Source organism: Alosa sapidissima, chromosome 18 (genome assembly GCF_018492685.1).
Source record: "Alosa sapidissima isolate fAloSap1 chromosome 18, fAloSap1.pri, whole genome shotgun sequence".
Taxonomy (NCBI): Eukaryota; Metazoa; Chordata; class Actinopteri; order Clupeiformes; family Clupeidae; genus Alosa; species Alosa sapidissima.
Window position 1 is genome coordinate 16415237 of NC_055974.1, and position 19245 is coordinate 16434481.

At 49.2% G+C, this 19245-nt stretch overlaps 26 non-coding genes across 26 annotated transcripts; all 26 read right to left on the minus strand.

The window, feature by feature from the left end:
- Window positions 1-185: 185 nt before the first annotated feature.
- LOC121690604 lies at window positions 186-399 on the minus strand. The gene has a single exon (XR_006025187.1). It is a non-coding gene; the product is annotated as a small nucleolar RNA U3 (small nucleolar RNA).
- Window positions 400-806: 407 nt separating this feature from the next.
- On the minus strand, window positions 807-1020 carry LOC121690605. The gene has a single exon (XR_006025188.1). It is a non-coding gene; the product is annotated as a small nucleolar RNA U3 (small nucleolar RNA).
- Window positions 1021-1427: 407 nt separating this feature from the next.
- Window positions 1428-1641, minus strand: LOC121690606. Its single transcript, XR_006025189.1, has one exon. It is a non-coding gene; the product is annotated as a small nucleolar RNA U3 (small nucleolar RNA).
- Window positions 1642-2048: 407 nt separating this feature from the next.
- LOC121690607 lies at window positions 2049-2262 on the minus strand. The gene has a single exon (XR_006025190.1). It is a non-coding gene; the product is annotated as a small nucleolar RNA U3 (small nucleolar RNA).
- A 407-nt stretch (window positions 2263-2669) lies between these two features.
- Window positions 2670-2883, minus strand: LOC121690609. The gene has a single exon (XR_006025191.1). It is a non-coding gene; the product is annotated as a small nucleolar RNA U3 (small nucleolar RNA).
- Window positions 2884-3290: 407 nt separating this feature from the next.
- On the minus strand, window positions 3291-3504 carry LOC121690515. The gene has a single exon (XR_006025105.1). It is a non-coding gene; the product is annotated as a small nucleolar RNA U3 (small nucleolar RNA).
- Window positions 3505-3911: 407 nt separating this feature from the next.
- LOC121690516 lies at window positions 3912-4125 on the minus strand. The gene has a single exon (XR_006025106.1). It is a non-coding gene; the product is annotated as a small nucleolar RNA U3 (small nucleolar RNA).
- Window positions 4126-4532: 407 nt separating this feature from the next.
- Window positions 4533-4746, minus strand: LOC121690517. Its single transcript, XR_006025107.1, has one exon. It is a non-coding gene; the product is annotated as a small nucleolar RNA U3 (small nucleolar RNA).
- A 407-nt stretch (window positions 4747-5153) lies between these two features.
- LOC121690518 lies at window positions 5154-5367 on the minus strand. Its single transcript, XR_006025108.1, has one exon. It is a non-coding gene; the product is annotated as a small nucleolar RNA U3 (small nucleolar RNA).
- Window positions 5368-5774: 407 nt separating this feature from the next.
- LOC121690519 lies at window positions 5775-5988 on the minus strand. Its single transcript, XR_006025109.1, has one exon. It is a non-coding gene; the product is annotated as a small nucleolar RNA U3 (small nucleolar RNA).
- A 407-nt stretch (window positions 5989-6395) lies between these two features.
- LOC121690521 lies at window positions 6396-6609 on the minus strand. Its single transcript, XR_006025110.1, has one exon. It is a non-coding gene; the product is annotated as a small nucleolar RNA U3 (small nucleolar RNA).
- A 407-nt stretch (window positions 6610-7016) lies between these two features.
- Window positions 7017-7230, minus strand: LOC121690522. The gene has a single exon (XR_006025111.1). It is a non-coding gene; the product is annotated as a small nucleolar RNA U3 (small nucleolar RNA).
- A 407-nt stretch (window positions 7231-7637) lies between these two features.
- LOC121690523 lies at window positions 7638-7851 on the minus strand. The gene has a single exon (XR_006025112.1). It is a non-coding gene; the product is annotated as a small nucleolar RNA U3 (small nucleolar RNA).
- Window positions 7852-8258: 407 nt separating this feature from the next.
- Window positions 8259-8472, minus strand: LOC121690524. Its single transcript, XR_006025113.1, has one exon. It is a non-coding gene; the product is annotated as a small nucleolar RNA U3 (small nucleolar RNA).
- Window positions 8473-8879: 407 nt separating this feature from the next.
- LOC121690525 lies at window positions 8880-9093 on the minus strand. Its single transcript, XR_006025114.1, has one exon. It is a non-coding gene; the product is annotated as a small nucleolar RNA U3 (small nucleolar RNA).
- Window positions 9094-9500: 407 nt separating this feature from the next.
- On the minus strand, window positions 9501-9714 carry LOC121690526. Its single transcript, XR_006025115.1, has one exon. It is a non-coding gene; the product is annotated as a small nucleolar RNA U3 (small nucleolar RNA).
- Window positions 9715-10121: 407 nt separating this feature from the next.
- On the minus strand, window positions 10122-10335 carry LOC121690527. Its single transcript, XR_006025116.1, has one exon. It is a non-coding gene; the product is annotated as a small nucleolar RNA U3 (small nucleolar RNA).
- Window positions 10336-10742: 407 nt separating this feature from the next.
- On the minus strand, window positions 10743-10956 carry LOC121690528. Its single transcript, XR_006025117.1, has one exon. It is a non-coding gene; the product is annotated as a small nucleolar RNA U3 (small nucleolar RNA).
- A 407-nt stretch (window positions 10957-11363) lies between these two features.
- On the minus strand, window positions 11364-11577 carry LOC121690529. The gene has a single exon (XR_006025118.1). It is a non-coding gene; the product is annotated as a small nucleolar RNA U3 (small nucleolar RNA).
- Window positions 11578-11984: 407 nt separating this feature from the next.
- Window positions 11985-12198, minus strand: LOC121690530. The gene has a single exon (XR_006025119.1). It is a non-coding gene; the product is annotated as a small nucleolar RNA U3 (small nucleolar RNA).
- A 407-nt stretch (window positions 12199-12605) lies between these two features.
- On the minus strand, window positions 12606-12819 carry LOC121690532. Its single transcript, XR_006025120.1, has one exon. It is a non-coding gene; the product is annotated as a small nucleolar RNA U3 (small nucleolar RNA).
- Window positions 12820-13226: 407 nt separating this feature from the next.
- Window positions 13227-13440, minus strand: LOC121690533. Its single transcript, XR_006025121.1, has one exon. It is a non-coding gene; the product is annotated as a small nucleolar RNA U3 (small nucleolar RNA).
- Window positions 13441-13847: 407 nt separating this feature from the next.
- LOC121690534 lies at window positions 13848-14061 on the minus strand. Its single transcript, XR_006025122.1, has one exon. It is a non-coding gene; the product is annotated as a small nucleolar RNA U3 (small nucleolar RNA).
- Window positions 14062-14468: 407 nt separating this feature from the next.
- LOC121690535 lies at window positions 14469-14682 on the minus strand. Its single transcript, XR_006025123.1, has one exon. It is a non-coding gene; the product is annotated as a small nucleolar RNA U3 (small nucleolar RNA).
- A 407-nt stretch (window positions 14683-15089) lies between these two features.
- On the minus strand, window positions 15090-15303 carry LOC121690536. Its single transcript, XR_006025124.1, has one exon. It is a non-coding gene; the product is annotated as a small nucleolar RNA U3 (small nucleolar RNA).
- Window positions 15304-15710: 407 nt separating this feature from the next.
- LOC121690537 lies at window positions 15711-15924 on the minus strand. The gene has a single exon (XR_006025125.1). It is a non-coding gene; the product is annotated as a small nucleolar RNA U3 (small nucleolar RNA).
- Window positions 15925-19245: the final 3321 nt, after the last annotated feature.

A 19245-nucleotide genomic window follows, 5' to 3' on the forward strand; every position in this document is an offset into this window, starting at 1 on the left:
GTGGAAGGAGGCAGAGCGCCAGCGTCAAACAGCAAAGAGCGAGTCAATGCACACAGATCAGTCACTGCGGGTAGTGCGTTGTGGGGGAATATTTCTGAAAGGAGCAACTCATCATCAGACATCTAGGCTGAGCGTGGCGTCTCAGTGCGCCTTGTTAACATTGCTTTTCAACAGACATGTGCGCCATCACTCTGACAATGCTTCTCTTCTCCTGCCCCCCAACAGAGAGCAGGAACGGTCATCAATGACAGCAGACCAGAGACAAAAGTCTCGATCTCTGTCCGATTCGCGCTCAAAGAAAAGCATTATAGCTCATCATCATGAATAGCGAGACACAACACTTTCGAAACGTATTTCCAAGTCAAGGACTATAGAAATGATCCCTGAAAGTATAGTCTTAACGTAACAGAGGCGACGCGAGCAGAGCCTTTCGCTTGCTCGGTCTTCACCATGAGGGTGTCCGGTCTATCCGTGAGTGCCTTTCGGGTGCTGAGCGCTGCCTCGCGCCCAAGAAAAGACAGGTATCCCATCTACTCAGCTTCTGAGGGCGTCATCAGACGCGTGACGAGGCATCGGGAGAGCATGAAAAGCGCGCCATAGCATTGACGCTGGCGCTGTGTTGTGGAAGGAGGCAGAGCGCCAGCGTCAAACAGCAAAGAGCGAGTCAATGCACACAGATCAGTCACTGCGGGTAGTGCGTTGTGGGGGAATATTTCTGAAAGGAGCAACTCATCATCAGACATCTAGGCTGAGCGTGGCGTCTCAGTGCGCCTTGTTAACATTGCTTTTCAACAGACATGTGCGCCATCACTCTGACAATGCTTCTCTTCTCCTGCCCCCCAACAGAGAGCAGGAACGGTCATCAATGACAGCAGACCAGAGACAAAAGTCTCGATCTCTGTCCGATTCGCGCTCAAAGAAAAGCATTATAGCTCATCATCATGAATAGCGAGACACAACACTTTCGAAACGTATTTCCAAGTCAAGGACTATAGAAATGATCCCTGAAAGTATAGTCTTAACGTAACAGAGGCGACGCGAGCAGAGCCTTTCGCTTGCTCGGTCTTCACCATGAGGGTGTCCGGTCTATCCGTGAGTGCCTTTCGGGTGCTGAGCGCTGCCTCGCGCCCAAGAAAAGACAGGTATCCCATCTACTCAGCTTCTGAGGGCGTCATCAGACGCGTGACGAGGCATCGGGAGAGCATGAAAAGCGCGCCATAGCATTGACGCTGGCGCTGTGTTGTGGAAGGAGGCAGAGCGCCAGCGTCAAACAGCAAAGAGCGAGTCAATGCACACAGATCAGTCACTGCGGGTAGTGCGTTGTGGGGGAATATTTCTGAAAGGAGCAACTCATCATCAGACATCTAGGCTGAGCGTGGCGTCTCAGTGCGCCTTGTTAACATTGCTTTTCAACAGACATGTGCGCCATCACTCTGACAATGCTTCTCTTCTCCTGCCCCCCAACAGAGAGCAGGAACGGTCATCAATGACAGCAGACCAGAGACAAAAGTCTCGATCTCTGTCCGATTCGCGCTCAAAGAAAAGCATTATAGCTCATCATCATGAATAGCGAGACACAACACTTTCGAAACGTATTTCCAAGTCAAGGACTATAGAAATGATCCCTGAAAGTATAGTCTTAACGTAACAGAGGCGACGCGAGCAGAGCCTTTCGCTTGCTCGGTCTTCACCATGAGGGTGTCCGGTCTATCCGTGAGTGCCTTTCGGGTGCTGAGCGCTGCCTCGCGCCCAAGAAAAGACAGGTATCCCATCTACTCAGCTTCTGAGGGCGTCATCAGACGCGTGACGAGGCATCGGGAGAGCATGAAAAGCGCGCCATAGCATTGACGCTGGCGCTGTGTTGTGGAAGGAGGCAGAGCGCCAGCGTCAAACAGCAAAGAGCGAGTCAATGCACACAGATCAGTCACTGCGGGTAGTGCGTTGTGGGGGAATATTTCTGAAAGGAGCAACTCATCATCAGACATCTAGGCTGAGCGTGGCGTCTCAGTGCGCCTTGTTAACATTGCTTTTCAACAGACATGTGCGCTATCACTCTGACAATGCTTCTCTTCTCCTGCCCCCCAACAGAGAGCAGGAACGGTCATCAATGACAGCAGACCAGAGACAAAAGTCTCGATCTCTGTCCGATTCGCGCTCAAAGAAAAGCATTATAGCTCATCATCATGAATAGCGAGACACAACACTTTCGAAACGTATTTCCAAGTCAAGGACTATAGAAATGATCCCTGAAAGTATAGTCTTAACGTAACAGAGGCGACGCGAGCAGAGCCTTTCGCTTGCTCGGTCTTCACCATGAGGGTGTCCGGTCTATCCGTGAGTGCCTTTCGGGTGCTGAGCGCTGCCTCGCGCCCAAGAAAAGACAGGTATCCCATCTACTCAGCTTCTGAGGGCGTCATCAGACGCGTGACGAGGCATCGGGAGAGCATGAAAAGCGCGCCATAGCATTGACGCTGGCGCTGTGTTGTGGAAGGAGGCAGAGCGCCAGCGTCAAACAGCAAAGAGCGAGTCAATGCACACAGATCAGTCACTGCGGGTAGTGCGTTGTGGGGGAATATTTCTGAAAGGAGCAACTCATCATCAGACATCTAGGCTGAGCGTGGCGTCTCAGTGCGCCTTGTTAACATTGCTTTTCAACAGACATGTGCGCTATCACTCTGACAATGCTTCTCTTCTCCTGCCCCCCAACAGAGAGCAGGAACGGTCATCAATGACAGCAGACCAGAGACAAAAGTCTCGATCTCTGTCCGATTCGCGCTCAAAGAAAAGCATTATAGCTCATCATCATGAATAGCGAGACACAACACTTTCGAAACGTATTTCCAAGTCAAGGACTATAGAAATGATCCCTGAAAGTATAGTCTTAACGTAACAGAGGCGACGCGAGCAGAGCCTTTCGCTTGCTCGGTCTTCACCATGAGGGTGTCCGGTCTATCCGTGAGTGCCTTTCGGGTGCTGAGCGCTGCCTCGCGCCCAAGAAAAGACAGGTATCCCATCTACTCAGCTTCTGAGGGCGTCATCAGACGCGTGACGAGGCATCGGGAGAGCATGAAAAGCGCGCCATAGCATTGACGCTGGCGCTGTGTTGTGGAAGGAGGCAGAGCGCCAGCGTCAAACAGCAAAGAGCGAGTCAATGCACACAGATCAGTCACTGCGGGTAGTGCGTTGTGGGGGAATATTTCTGAAAGGAGCAACTCATCATCAGACATCTAGGCTGAGCGTGGCGTCTCAGTGCGCCTTGTTAACATTGCTTTTCAACAGACATGTGCGCTATCACTCTGACAATGCTTCTCTTCTCCTGCCCCCCAACAGAGAGCAGGAACGGTCATCAATGACAGCAGACCAGAGACAAAAGTCTCGATCTCTGTCCGATTCGCGCTCAAAGAAAAGCATTATAGCTCATCATCATGAATAGCGAGACACAACACTTTCGAAACGTATTTCCAAGTCAAGGACTATAGAAATGATCCCTGAAAGTATAGTCTTAACGTAACAGAGGCGACGCGAGCAGAGCCTTTCGCTTGCTCGGTCTTCACCATGAGGGTGTCCGGTCTATCCGTGAGTGCCTTTCGGGTGCTGAGCGCTGCCTCGCGCCCAAGAAAAGACAGGTATCCCATCTACTCAGCTTCTGAGGGCGTCATCAGACGCGTGACGAGGCATCGGGAGAGCATGAAAAGCGCGCCATAGCATTGACGCTGGCGCTGTGTTGTGGAAGGAGGCAGAGCGCCAGCGTCAAACAGCAAAGAGCGAGTCAATGCACACAGATCAGTCACTGCGGGTAGTGCGTTGTGGGGGAATATTTCTGAAAGGAGCAACTCATCATCAGACATCTAGGCTGAGCGTGGCGTCTCAGTGCGCCTTGTTAACATTGCTTTTCAACAGACATGTGCGCTATCACTCTGACAATGCTTCTCTTCTCCTGCCCCCCAACAGAGAGCAGGAACGGTCATCAATGACAGCAGACCAGAGACAAAAGTCTCGATCTCTGTCCGATTCGCGCTCAAAGAAAAGCATTATAGCTCATCATCATGAATAGCGAGACACAACACTTTCGAAACGTATTTCCAAGTCAAGGACTATAGAAATGATCCCTGAAAGTATAGTCTTAACGTAACAGAGGCGACGCGAGCAGAGCCTTTCGCTTGCTCGGTCTTCACCATGAGGGTGTCCGGTCTATCCGTGAGTGCCTTTCGGGTGCTGAGCGCTGCCTCGCGCCCAAGAAAAGACAGGTATCCCATCTACTCAGCTTCTGAGGGCGTCATCAGACGCGTGACGAGGCATCGGGAGAGCATGAAAAGCGCGCCATAGCATTGACGCTGGCGCTGTGTTGTGGAAGGAGGCAGAGCGCCAGCGTCAAACAGCAAAGAGCGAGTCAATGCACACAGATCAGTCACTGCGGGTAGTGCGTTGTGGGGGAATATTTCTGAAAGGAGCAACTCATCATCAGACATCTAGGCTGAGCGTGGCGTCTCAGTGCGCCTTGTTAACATTGCTTTTCAACAGACATGTGCGCTATCACTCTGACAATGCTTCTCTTCTCCTGCCCCCCAACAGAGAGCAGGAACGGTCATCAATGACAGCAGACCAGAGACAAAAGTCTCGATCTCTGTCCGATTCGCGCTCAAAGAAAAGCATTATAGCTCATCATCATGAATAGCGAGACACAACACTTTCGAAACGTATTTCCAAGTCAAGGACTATAGAAATGATCCCTGAAAGTATAGTCTTAACGTAACAGAGGCGACGCGAGCAGAGCCTTTCGCTTGCTCGGTCTTCACCATGAGGGTGTCCGGTCTATCCGTGAGTGCCTTTCGGGTGCTGAGCGCTGCCTCGCGCCCAAGAAAAGACAGGTATCCCATCTACTCAGCTTCTGAGGGCGTCATCAGACGCGTGACGAGGCATCGGGAGAGCATGAAAAGCGCGCCATAGCATTGACGCTGGCGCTGTGTTGTGGAAGGAGGCAGAGCGCCAGCGTCAAACAGCAAAGAGCGAGTCAATGCACACAGATCAGTCACTGCGGGTAGTGCGTTGTGGGGGAATATTTCTGAAAGGAGCAACTCATCATCAGACATCTAGGCTGAGCGTGGCGTCTCAGTGCGCCTTGTTAACATTGCTTTTCAACAGACATGTGCGCTATCACTCTGACAATGCTTCTCTTCTCCTGCCCCCCAACAGAGAGCAGGAACGGTCATCAATGACAGCAGACCAGAGACAAAAGTCTCGATCTCTGTCCGATTCGCGCTCAAAGAAAAGCATTATAGCTCATCATCATGAATAGCGAGACACAACACTTTCGAAACGTATTTCCAAGTCAAGGACTATAGAAATGATCCCTGAAAGTATAGTCTTAACGTAACAGAGGCGACGCGAGCAGAGCCTTTCGCTTGCTCGGTCTTCACCATGAGGGTGTCCGGTCTATCCGTGAGTGCCTTTCGGGTGCTGAGCGCTGCCTCGCGCCCAAGAAAAGACAGGTATCCCATCTACTCAGCTTCTGAGGGCGTCATCAGACGCGTGACGAGGCATCGGGAGAGCATGAAAAGCGCGCCATAGCATTGACGCTGGCGCTGTGTTGTGGAAGGAGGCAGAGCGCCAGCGTCAAACAGCAAAGAGCGAGTCAATGCACACAGATCAGTCACTGCGGGTAGTGCGTTGTGGGGGAATATTTCTGAAAGGAGCAACTCATCATCAGACATCTAGGCTGAGCGTGGCGTCTCAGTGCGCCTTGTTAACATTGCTTTTCAACAGACATGTGCGCTATCACTCTGACAATGCTTCTCTTCTCCTGCCCCCCAACAGAGAGCAGGAACGGTCATCAATGACAGCAGACCAGAGACAAAAGTCTCGATCTCTGTCCGATTCGCGCTCAAAGAAAAGCATTATAGCTCATCATCATGAATAGCGAGACACAACACTTTCGAAACGTATTTCCAAGTCAAGGACTATAGAAATGATCCCTGAAAGTATAGTCTTAACGTAACAGAGGCGACGCGAGCAGAGCCTTTCGCTTGCTCGGTCTTCACCATGAGGGTGTCCGGTCTATCCGTGAGTGCCTTTCGGGTGCTGAGCGCTGCCTCGCGCCCAAGAAAAGACAGGTATCCCATCTACTCAGCTTCTGAGGGCGTCATCAGACGCGTGACGAGGCATCGGGAGAGCATGAAAAGCGCGCCATAGCATTGACGCTGGCGCTGTGTTGTGGAAGGAGGCAGAGCGCCAGCGTCAAACAGCAAAGAGCGAGTCAATGCACACAGATCAGTCACTGCGGGTAGTGCGTTGTGGGGGAATATTTCTGAAAGGAGCAACTCATCATCAGACATCTAGGCTGAGCGTGGCGTCTCAGTGCGCCTTGTTAACATTGCTTTTCAACAGACATGTGCGCTATCACTCTGACAATGCTTCTCTTCTCCTGCCCCCCAACAGAGAGCAGGAACGGTCATCAATGACAGCAGACCAGAGACAAAAGTCTCGATCTCTGTCCGATTCGCGCTCAAAGAAAAGCATTATAGCTCATCATCATGAATAGCGAGACACAACACTTTCGAAACGTATTTCCAAGTCAAGGACTATAGAAATGATCCCTGAAAGTATAGTCTTAGCGTAACAGAGGCGACGCGAGCAGAGCCTTTCGCTTGCTCGGTCTTCACCATGAGGGTGTCCGGTCTATCCGTGAGTGCCTTTCGGGTGCTGAGCGCTGCCTCGCGCCCAAGAAAAGACAGGTATCCCATCTACTCAGCTTCTGAGGGCGTCATCAGACGCGTGACGAGGCATCGGGAGAGCATGAAAAGCGCGCCATAGCATTGACGCTGGCGCTGTGTTGTGGAAGGAGGCAGAGCGCCAGCGTCAAACAGCAAAGAGCGAGTCAATGCACACAGATCAGTCACTGCGGGTAGTGCGTTGTGGGGGAATATTTCTGAAAGGAGCAACTCATCATCAGACATCTAGGCTGAGCGTGGCGTCTCAGTGCGCCTTGTTAACATTGCTTTTCAACAGACATGTGCGCTATCACTCTGACAATGCTTCTCTTCTCCTGCCCCCCAACAGAGAGCAGGAACGGTCATCAATGACAGCAGACCAGAGACAAAAGTCTCGATCTCTGTCCGATTCGCGCTCAAAGAAAAGCATTATAGCTCATCATCATGAATAGCGAGACACAACACTTTCGAAACGTATTTCCAAGTCAAGGACTATAGAAATGATCCCTGAAAGTATAGTCTTAACGTAACAGAGGCGACGCGAGCAGAGCCTTTCGCTTGCTCGGTCTTCACCATGAGGGTGTCCGGTCTATCCGTGAGTGCCTTTCGGGTGCTGAGCGCTGCCTCGCGCCCAAGAAAAGACAGGTATCCCATCTACTCAGCTTCTGAGGGCGTCATCAGACGCGTGACGAGGCATCGGGAGAGCATGAAAAGCGCGCCATAGCATTGACGCTGGCGCTGTGTTGTGGAAGGAGGCAGAGCGCCAGCGTCAAACAGCAAAGAGCGAGTCAATGCACACAGATCAGTCACTGCGGGTAGTGCGTTGTGGGGGAATATTTCTGAAAGGAGCAACTCATCATCAGACATCTAGGCTGAGCGTGGCGTCTCAGTGCGCCTTGTTAACATTGCTTTTCAACAGACATGTGCGCTATCACTCTGACAATGCTTCTCTTCTCCTGCCCCCCAACAGAGAGCAGGAACGGTCATCAATGACAGCAGACCAGAGACAAAAGTCTCGATCTCTGTCCGATTCGCGCTCAAAGAAAAGCATTATAGCTCATCATCATGAATAGCGAGACACAACACTTTCGAAACGTATTTCCAAGTCAAGGACTATAGAAATGATCCCTGAAAGTATAGTCTTAACGTAACAGAGGCGACGCGAGCAGAGCCTTTCGCTTGCTCGGTCTTCACCATGAGGGTGTCCGGTCTATCCGTGAGTGCCTTTCGGGTGCTGAGCGCTGCCTCGCGCCCAAGAAAAGACAGGTATCCCATCTACTCAGCTTCTGAGGGCGTCATCAGACGCGTGACGAGGCATCGGGAGAGCATGAAAAGCGCGCCATAGCATTGACGCTGGCGCTGTGTTGTGGAAGGAGGCAGAGCGCCAGCGTCAAACAGCAAAGAGCGAGTCAATGCACACAGATCAGTCACTGCGGGTAGTGCGTTGTGGGGGAATATTTCTGAAAGGAGCAACTCATCATCAGACATCTAGGCTGAGCGTGGCGTCTCAGTGCGCCTTGTTAACATTGCTTTTCAACAGACATGTGCGCTATCACTCTGACAATGCTTCTCTTCTCCTGCCCCCCAACAGAGAGCAGGAACGGTCATCAATGACAGCAGACCAGAGACAAAAGTCTCGATCTCTGTCCGATTCGCGCTCAAAGAAAAGCATTATAGCTCATCATCATGAATAGCGAGACACAACACTTTCGAAACGTATTTCCAAGTCAAGGACTATAGAAATGATCCCTGAAAGTATAGTCTTAACGTAACAGAGGCGACGCGAGCAGAGCCTTTCGCTTGCTCGGTCTTCACCATGAGGGTGTCCGGTCTATCCGTGAGTGCCTTTCGGGTGCTGAGCGCTGCCTCGCGCCCAAGAAAAGACAGGTATCCCATCTACTCAGCTTCTGAGGGCGTCATCAGACGCGTGACGAGGCATCGGGAGAGCATGAAAAGCGCGCCATAGCATTGACGCTGGCGCTGTGTTGTGGAAGGAGGCAGAGCGCCAGCGTCAAACAGCAAAGAGCGAGTCAATGCACACAGATCAGTCACTGCGGGTAGTGCGTTGTGGGGGAATATTTCTGAAAGGAGCAACTCATCATCAGACATCTAGGCTGAGCGTGGCGTCTCAGTGCGCCTTGTTAACATTGCTTTTCAACAGACATGTGCGCTATCACTCTGACAATGCTTCTCTTCTCCTGCCCCCCAACAGAGAGCAGGAACGGTCATCAATGACAGCAGACCAGAGACAAAAGTCTCGATCTCTGTCCGATTCGCGCTCAAAGAAAAGCATTATAGCTCATCATCATGAATAGCGAGACACAACACTTTCGAAACGTATTTCCAAGTCAAGGACTATAGAAATGATCCCTGAAAGTATAGTCTTAACGTAACAGAGGCGACGCGAGCAGAGCCTTTCGCTTGCTCGGTCTTCACCATGAGGGTGTCCGGTCTATCCGTGAGTGCCTTTCGGGTGCTGAGCGCTGCCTCGCGCCCAAGAAAAGACAGGTATCCCATCTACTCAGCTTCTGAGGGCGTCATCAGACGCGTGACGAGGCATCGGGAGAGCATGAAAAGCGCGCCATAGCATTGACGCTGGCGCTGTGTTGTGGAAGGAGGCAGAGCGCCAGCGTCAAACAGCAAAGAGCGAGTCAATGCACACAGATCAGTCACTGCGGGTAGTGCGTTGTGGGGGAATATTTCTGAAAGGAGCAACTCATCATCAGACATCTAGGCTGAGCGTGGCGTCTCAGTGCGCCTTGTTAACATTGCTTTTCAACAGACATGTGCGCTATCACTCTGACAATGCTTCTCTTCTCCTGCCCCCCAACAGAGAGCAGGAACGGTCATCAATGACAGCAGACCAGAGACAAAAGTCTCGATCTCTGTCCGATTCGCGCTCAAAGAAAAGCATTATAGCTCATCATCATGAATAGCGAGACACAACACTTTCGAAACGTATTTCCAAGTCAAGGACTATAGAAATGATCCCTGAAAGTATAGTCTTAACGTAACAGAGGCGACGCGAGCAGAGCCTTTCGCTTGCTCGGTCTTCACCATGAGGGTGTCCGGTCTATCCGTGAGTGCCTTTCGGGTGCTGAGCGCTGCCTCGCGCCCAAGAAAAGACAGGTATCCCATCTACTCAGCTTCTGAGGGCGTCATCAGACGCGTGACGAGGCATCGGGAGAGCATGAAAAGCGCGCCATAGCATTGACGCTGGCGCTGTGTTGTGGAAGGAGGCAGAGCGCCAGCGTCAAACAGCAAAGAGCGAGTCAATGCACACAGATCAGTCACTGCGGGTAGTGCGTTGTGGGGGAATATTTCTGAAAGGAGCAACTCATCATCAGACATCTAGGCTGAGCGTGGCGTCTCAGTGCGCCTTGTTAACATTGCTTTTCAACAGACATGTGCGCTATCACTCTGACAATGCTTCTCTTCTCCTGCCCCCCAACAGAGAGCAGGAACGGTCATCAATGACAGCAGACCAGAGACAAAAGTCTCGATCTCTGTCCGATTCGCGCTCAAAGAAAAGCATTATAGCTCATCATCATGAATAGCGAGACACAACACTTTCGAAACGTATTTCCAAGTCAAGGACTATAGAAATGATCCCTGAAAGTATAGTCTTAACGTAACAGAGGCGACGCGAGCAGAGCCTTTCGCTTGCTCGGTCTTCACCATGAGGGTGTCCGGTCTATCCGTGAGTGCCTTTCGGGTGCTGAGCGCTGCCTCGCGCCCAAGAAAAGACAGGTATCCCATCTACTCAGCTTCTGAGGGCGTCATCAGACGCGTGACGAGGCATCGGGAGAGCATGAAAAGCGCGCCATAGCATTGACGCTGGCGCTGTGTTGTGGAAGGAGGCAGAGCGCCAGCGTCAAACAGCAAAGAGCGAGTCAATGCACACAGATCAGTCACTGCGGGTAGTGCGTTGTGGGGGAATATTTCTGAAAGGAGCAACTCATCATCAGACATCTAGGCTGAGCGTGGCGTCTCAGTGCGCCTTGTTAACATTGCTTTTCAACAGACATGTGCGCTATCACTCTGACAATGCTTCTCTTCTCCTGCCCCCCAACAGAGAGCAGGAACGGTCATCAATGACAGCAGACCAGAGACAAAAGTCTCGATCTCTGTCCGATTCGCGCTCAAAGAAAAGCATTATAGCTCATCATCATGAATAGCGAGACACAACACTTTCGAAACGTATTTCCAAGTCAAGGACTATAGAAATGATCCCTGAAAGTATAGTCTTAACGTAACAGAGGCGACGCGAGCAGAGCCTTTCGCTTGCTCGGTCTTCACCATGAGGGTGTCCGGTCTATCCGTGAGTGCCTTTCGGGTGCTGAGCGCTGCCTCGCGCCCAAGAAAAGACAGGTATCCCATCTACTCAGCTTCTGAGGGCGTCATCAGACGCGTGACGAGGCATCGGGAGAGCATGAAAAGCGCGCCATAGCATTGACGCTGGCGCTGTGTTGTGGAAGGAGGCAGAGCGCCAGCGTCAAACAGCAAAGAGCGAGTCAATGCACACAGATCAGTCACTGCGGGTAGTGCGTTGTGGGGGAATATTTCTGAAAGGAGCAACTCATCATCAGACATCTAGGCTGAGCGTGGCGTCTCAGTGCGCCTTGTTAACATTGCTTTTCAACAGACATGTGCGCTATCACTCTGACAATGCTTCTCTTCTCCTGCCCCCCAACAGAGAGCAGGAACGGTCATCAATGACAGCAGACCAGAGACAAAAGTCTCGATCTCTGTCCGATTCGCGCTCAAAGAAAAGCATTATAGCTCATCATCATGAATAGCGAGACACAACACTTTCGAAACGTATTTCCAAGTCAAGGACTATAGAAATGATCCCTGAAAGTATAGTCTTAACGTAACAGAGGCGACGCGAGCAGAGCCTTTCGCTTGCTCGGTCTTCACCATGAGGGTGTCCGGTCTATCCGTGAGTGCCTTTCGGGTGCTGAGCGCTGCCTCGCGCCCAAGAAAAGACAGGTATCCCATCTACTCAGCTTCTGAGGGCGTCATCAGACGCGTGACGAGGCATCGGGAGAGCATGAAAAGCGCGCCATAGCATTGACGCTGGCGCTGTGTTGTGGAAGGAGGCAGAGCGCCAGCGTCAAACAGCAAAGAGCGAGTCAATGCACACAGATCAGTCACTGCGGGTAGTGCGTTGTGGGGGAATATTTCTGAAAGGAGCAACTCATCATCAGACATCTAGGCTGAGCGTGGCGTCTCAGTGCGCCTTGTTAACATTGCTTTTCAACAGACATGTGCGCTATCACTCTGACAATGCTTCTCTTCTCCTGCCCCCCAACAGAGAGCAGGAACGGTCATCAATGACAGCAGACCAGAGACAAAAGTCTCGATCTCTGTCCGATTCGCGCTCAAAGAAAAGCATTATAGCTCATCATCATGAATAGCGAGACACAACACTTTCGAAACGTATTTCCAAGTCAAGGACTATAGAAATGATCCCTGAAAGTATAGTCTTAACGTAACAGAGGCGACGCGAGCAGAGCCTTTCGCTTGCTCGGTCTTCACCATGAGGGTGTCCGGTCTATCCGTGAGTGCCTTTCGGGTGCTGAGCGCTGCCTCGCGCCCAAGAAAAGACAGGTATCCCATCTACTCAGCTTCTGAGGGCGTCATCAGACGCGTGACGAGGCATCGGGAGAGCATGAAAAGCGCGCCATAGCATTGACGCTGGCGCTGTGTTGTGGAAGGAGGCAGAGCGCCAGCGTCAAACAGCAAAGAGCGAGTCAATGCACACAGATCAGTCACTGCGGGTAGTGCGTTGTGGGGGAATATTTCTGAAAGGAGCAACTCATCATCAGACATCTAGGCTGAGCGTGGCGTCTCAGTGCGCCTTGTTAACATTGCTTTTCAACAGACATGTGCGCTATCACTCTGACAATGCTTCTCTTCTCCTGCCCCCCAACAGAGAGCAGGAACGGTCATCAATGACAGCAGACCAGAGACAAAAGTCTCGATCTCTGTCCGATTCGCGCTCAAAGAAAAGCATTATAGCTCATCATCATGAATAGCGAGACACAACACTTTCGAAACGTATTTCCAAGTCAAGGACTATAGAAATGATCCCTGAAAGTATAGTCTTAACGTAACAGAGGCGACGCGAGCAGAGCCTTTCGCTTGCTCGGTCTTCACCATGAGGGTGTCCGGTCTATCCGTGAGTGCCTTTCGGGTGCTGAGCGCTGCCTCGCGCCCAAGAAAAGACAGGTATCCCATCTACTCAGCTTCTGAGGGCGTCATCAGACGCGTGACGAGGCATCGGGAGAGCATGAAAAGCGCGCCATAGCATTGACGCTGGCGCTGTGTTGTGGAAGGAGGCAGAGCGCCAGCGTCAAACAGCAAAGAGCGAGTCAATGCACACAGATCAGTCACTGCGGGTAGTGCGTTGTGGGGGAATATTTCTGAAAGGAGCAACTCATCATCAGACATCTAGGCTGAGCGTGGCGTCTCAGTGCGCCTTGTTAACATTGCTTTTCAACAGACATGTGCGCTATCACTCTGACAATGCTTCTCTTCTCCTGCCCCCCAACAGAGAGCAGGAACGGTCATCAATGACAGCAGACCAGAGACAAAAGTCTCGATCTCTGTCCGATTCGCGCTCAAAGAAAAGCATTATAGCTCATCATCATGAATAGCGAGACACAACACTTTCGAAACGTATTTCCAAGTCAAGGACTATAGAAATGATCCCTGAAAGTATAGTCTTAACGTAACAGAGGCGACGCGAGCAGAGCCTTTCGCTTGCTCGGTCTTCACCATGAGGGTGTCCGGTCTATCCGTGAGTGCCTTTCGGGTGCTGAGCGCTGCCTCGCGCCCAAGAAAAGACAGGTATCCCATCTACTCAGCTTCTGAGGGCGTCATCAGACGCGTGACGAGGCATCGGGAGAGCATGAAAAGCGCGCCATAGCATTGACGCTGGCGCTGTGTTGTGGAAGGAGGCAGAGCGCCAGCGTCAAACAGCAAAGAGCGAGTCAATGCACACAGATCAGTCACTGCGGGTAGTGCGTTGTGGGGGAATATTTCTGAAAGGAGCAACTCATCATCAGACATCTAGGCTGAGCGTGGCGTCTCAGTGCGCCTTGTTAACATTGCTTTTCAACAGACATGTGCGCTATCACTCTGACAATGCTTCTCTTCTCCTGCCCCCCAACAGAGAGCAGGAACGGTCATCAATGACAGCAGACCAGAGACAAAAGTCTCGATCTCTGTCCGATTCGCGCTCAAAGAAAAGCATTATAGCTCATCATCATGAATAGCGAGACACAACACTTTCGAAACGTATTTCCAAGTCAAGGACTATAGAAATGATCCCTGAAAGTATAGTCTTAACGTAACAGAGGCGACGCGAGCAGAGCCTTTCGCTTGCTCGGTCTTCACCATGAGGGTGTCCGGTCTATCCGTGAGTGCCTTTCGGGTGCTGAGCGCTGCCTCGCGCCCAAGAAAAGACAGGTATCCCATCTACTCAGCTTCTGAGGGCGTCATCAGACGCGTGACGAGGCATCGGGAGAGCATGAAAAGCGCGCCATAGCATTGACGCTGGCGCTGTGTTGTGGAAGGAGGCAGAGCGCCAGCGTCAAACAGCAAAGAGCGAGTCAATGCACACAGATCAGTCACTGCGGGTAGTGCGTTGTGGGGGAATATTTCTGAAAGGAGCAACTCATCATCAGACATCTAGGCTGAGCGTGGCGTCTCAGTGCGCCTTGTTAACATTGCTTTTCAACAGACATGTGCGCTATCACTCTGACAATGCTTCTCTTCTCCTGCCCCCCAACAGAGAGCAGGAACGGTCATCAATGACAGCAGACCAGAGACAAAAGTCTCGATCTCTGTCCGATTCGCGCTCAAAGAAAAGCATTATAGCTCATCATCATGAATAGCGAGACACAACACTTTCGAAACGTATTTCCAAGTCAAGGACTATAGAAATGATCCCTGAAAGTATAGTCTTAACGTAACAGAGGCGACGCGAGCAGAGCCTTTCGCTTGCTCGGTCTTCACCATGAGGGTGTCCGGTCTATCCGTGAGTGCCTTTCGGGTGCTGAGCGCTGCCTCGCGCCCAAGAAAAGACAGGTATCCCATCTACTCAGCTTCTGAGGGCGTCATCAGACGCGTGACGAGGCATCGGGAGAGCATGAAAAGCGCGCCATAGCATTGACGCTGGCGCTGTGTTGTGGAAGGAGGCAGAGCGCCAGCGTCAAACAGCAAAGAGCGAGTCAATGCACACAGATCAGTCACTGCGGGTAGTGCGTTGTGGGGGAATATTTCTGAAAGGAGCAACTCATCATCAGACATCTAGGCTGAGCGTGGCGTCTCAGTGCGCCTTGTTAACATTGCTTTTCAACAGACATGTGCGCTATCACTCTGACAATGCTTCTCTTCTCCTGCCCCCCAACAGAGAGCAGGAACGGTCATCAATGACAGCAGACCAGAGACAAAAGTCTCGATCTCTGTCCGATTCGCGCTCAAAGAAAAGCATTATAGCTCATCATCATGAATAGCGAGACACAACACTTTCGAAACGTATTTCCAAGTCAAGGACTATAGAAATGATCCCTGAAAGTATAGTCTTAACGTAACAGAGGCGACGCGAGCAGAGCCTTTCGCTTGCTCGGTCTTCACCATGAGGGTGTCCGGTCTATCCGTGAGTGCCTTTCGGGTGCTGAGCGCTGCCTCGCGCCCAAGAAAAGACAGGTATCCCATCTACTCAGCTTCTGAGGGCGTCATCAGACGCGTGACGAGGCATCGGGAGAGCATGAAAAGCGCGCCATAGCATTGACGCTGGCACTGTGTTGTGGAAGGAGGCAGAGCGCCAGCGTCAAACAGCAAAGAGCGAGTCAATGCACACAGATCAGTCACTGCGGGTAGTGCGTTGTGGGGGAATATTTCTGAAAGGAGCAACTCATCATCAGACATCTAGGCTGAGCGTGGCGTCTCAGTGCGCCTTGTTAACATTGCTTTTCAACAGACATGTGCGCTATCACTCTGACAATGCTTCTCTTCTCCTGCCCCCCAACAGAGAGCAGGAACGGTCATCAATGACAGCAGACCAGAGACAAAAGTCTCGATCTCTGTCCGATTCGCGCTCAAAGAAAAGCATTATAGCTCATCATCATGAATAGCGAGACACAACACTTTCGAAACGTATTTCCAAGTCAAGGACTATAGAAATGATCCCTGAAAGTATAGTCTTAACGTAACAGAGGCGACGCGAGCAGAGCCTTTCGCTTGCTCGGTCTTCACCATGAGGGTGTCCGGTCTATCCGTGAGTGCCTTTCGGGTGCTGAGCGCTGCCTCGCGCCCAAGAAAAGACAGGTCTACTCTGCTTTTGAGGGCTCGCACTATGTTATTGCTGAATGATCTCTGAGCATTTCGTCATATACATGTCAATATAAAACATGACATTAAAAAAACATGTTCGTAAATGTTGTATCAATCCCACAATGCCTTTCGCTAAACACTCGGTGTTTCTGATTGGTTAGTGCCGGATGGTGTTTTTTTAATTAGCTATAACTTCACCACCGTTATACCTGTATAATGAATTCATTTGTAGACATAGGAACCTGCATCTTAATGCATCACCATAATTTTATTTCTTCGTAATAGGCTACAATAGGTTTTATCTGGTGTTGACTGTTTGCGCATACACATGATTTCGGTCACATGATGACTTCTTATCGAAGGCAAGAGTAGGAGACGGAAATAGGCTAACCTACAATATAACTAATTTATCACTGACTTTAGATATACACTTTACACTCGTGCGTTAGCCGTATATCCCCTTATTAACAAAACTTAAACAGAAGAGGGCCGGTAATTTCTCAATATTGTGAGAATGTAGGCTACCACACAGGTCAAAATAACTTCTCTGGCTATGTTGTGAACACCATGTGTCAGCCTATGCAAAGAATCGGTCTTGCAACCATTCCGCAAACGGTTTTACATGTGTTTACGTGTAGCCTATTTAATAGCCGAACGAACGCAAATGTGCATTCGCTGCCTAATGTGTTGCCTAATCTGAAGAACTACCGCAATGGGTTTCCAAACTTCGACAACACTACCATCGTGCGGAGAGCTTTCTTCGACACTGTAGCCTACTGTGGTGCGTTTCTCAAATCATTAGTGTTTTCTTAGCTGCTTTGGCACATTTCTCATATTAGAATGGTAATTCTCAAATCTGTTTGTTCAAATTCCATATAATCTTATTACTTGTGCACATCATTTAATCAGTTTCTCCCCATTTTTAAAAAATAGCAATGTAGCCTACATCCACGCAACTGATTTTGTAGGCTACAAATGTCTGCTGTTTTTTTTTTTAATTTTCAATGACTAATATCATGTTGGTCAAAATGCACTATGCTGCCCAGATAGCAAAATCAGATTGGGGATAGTGGACCGCTGGTGGTAGGCCTATGCTGCCGGTGGATTGCCATGTGGTCCGCCGTTGGATCACCATCTCTTTAAATTTAACTTAAGAAAAGACATGAAATGTTATTAAAATGATATGGAGTATAACTGAACCAATGAAAAAGATTTTAGACCAATAGTGGCAAAATATATATTTGTCTATAATGTATTTGTCTGCAACCTGCCAGAGAACAGATGAGCATAACGCCAGCGGACCGCCAGATCTGCCTCGAGTGGGCCAACAGTGGTCCGCCAGCCTTTTGCTATCTTAGTGGTTCCCTGCTGAATAGTCTTACCCCATAAAATAATGGCCTCATTGCATCGCTTGTGTCATTACATGCAAATGTATTGAACTAGTTGTCATTATTATTTTGTCAGTTGTCAAGATGTACAGTGGTGCACAGCTCTGACCAAGGGGTGCTTTAGGTTACTGTAATGGTCATTTTTCATTTGTACAATGCTATAAAAGCCTGTGTTTTCTTTACAATGTCACAATGTCTGTCTGTCAACAGTAAAGACTTGAAACACATCCACTGTCTTGCAATCAACCCCCTCGATACAATAATGTGTAACTTTGTAGTTTTGAAATAGAAAATAGTACTGCCTTGCACATTGTTAATTAGAAAATATGTACAGAGTAAATAAAACTGTAATACTGACAAGTGTGACTATGTTGACATAAACAATAGCACCATGACATGTCATTTAGATTGCACTGACCCTTTTGTTGAATATTTGCAGGTATTGTAAAGTATTTTGAGCAAGATACACACTTTTGCAGGTTATCAATGCAGTGCAGTTTGCACTAATTGTTTTGAGAAATGTAGCCTGTGCAAATGTTCATTATGATTTGAGAAATGCAGCATGCGACTGAGAAAAACTGACTAAAACATTTAGTGCATGTCTTAAAACAATTATTGCCAACCAATCTGCAAAATATTAGACCTATACCTGCAAAAGCACGTCTTGCTCAAAATACTGTATACTGTATGTTACTGTATTGTAGCCTAGGATACTGTTTGTACTGCAATTAATTTGCTAACAGACTGTCCCTGCAGGAAAAAAAAGGCCATAGCCTATATTTCTGTTCACATAAAATATGTTTGAGAGATTAAGAACTGTCATGACTTAAGTTATGAAATCAGGCCTATGTGTTTTATGGAGTAGGACTATTCAGCATGGAACCAGTATTGTGCAGCAACATACAGCAGACATTTGCACACAATCAGTTGCATGGATGTATGCCCACTGAAGCAGTTGTTTGTTCGAAGCTACGATAATTGCTTTTCTATGATGTGCACAAGTGAGAAGATGATATGGAGTTTGAACAAGCAGTTTCGAGAATTTCAATTCCGATCTGAGAAATGCACCAAAGGGACTGTAATGTTACATTAAAACAAAATTGATATTAGCAGGCAGGATTACCTAAATGAGCTTAGGTTTGTTGTAAGAGCTCAGGTAGACAACACAGACATGGCCTTCATGGTCTCATCATTTGTGATTAAGTAGAAAGTTGTGCTCTACAAAAAGCACAGCCGATCACTTACTCTATTTCCCTCAAAGATCATCCACAGATTAGTTAACCGATAATCACACGGTGAGCATCAAAATAAATGTTGAAATTGTAATGTGGATACTGAGTAAATTGAAGCCAGGCCAACGGACAATGGGTAGACACCCACCAACCTTTTTCATTCATTTTCAACCTTTTTCCACATATAGAATGTATGTCTATGTAGAAGTGATTTATCTTAATCCCTTAATCATATAGATAATAGCAGTTCAACTGGATAACAAAAACACTTGAAGTGGGAAAACGTCACCTCTAGCACAATCTGTGACACGTTTGTCTCATTTCAAGAAACAGCCAAAAGTGTAAACATATATCTTATTCTACTAATACTAATAGACATTTTTTATGTTAGAATATTTTACACATATCCTTCACATAGGCCTACAGAATATACTGTGTATTTTATAAGAAGACCTAGTTCCAGACCCAGAGACTAGCAGTTTCCCATTGATTTTTGCAGCAAGCAACTGCAGAGGCCAAATATGATCAACATGAAACAATCTCCCCTTTTACTGGATACGAGTATTACCATTG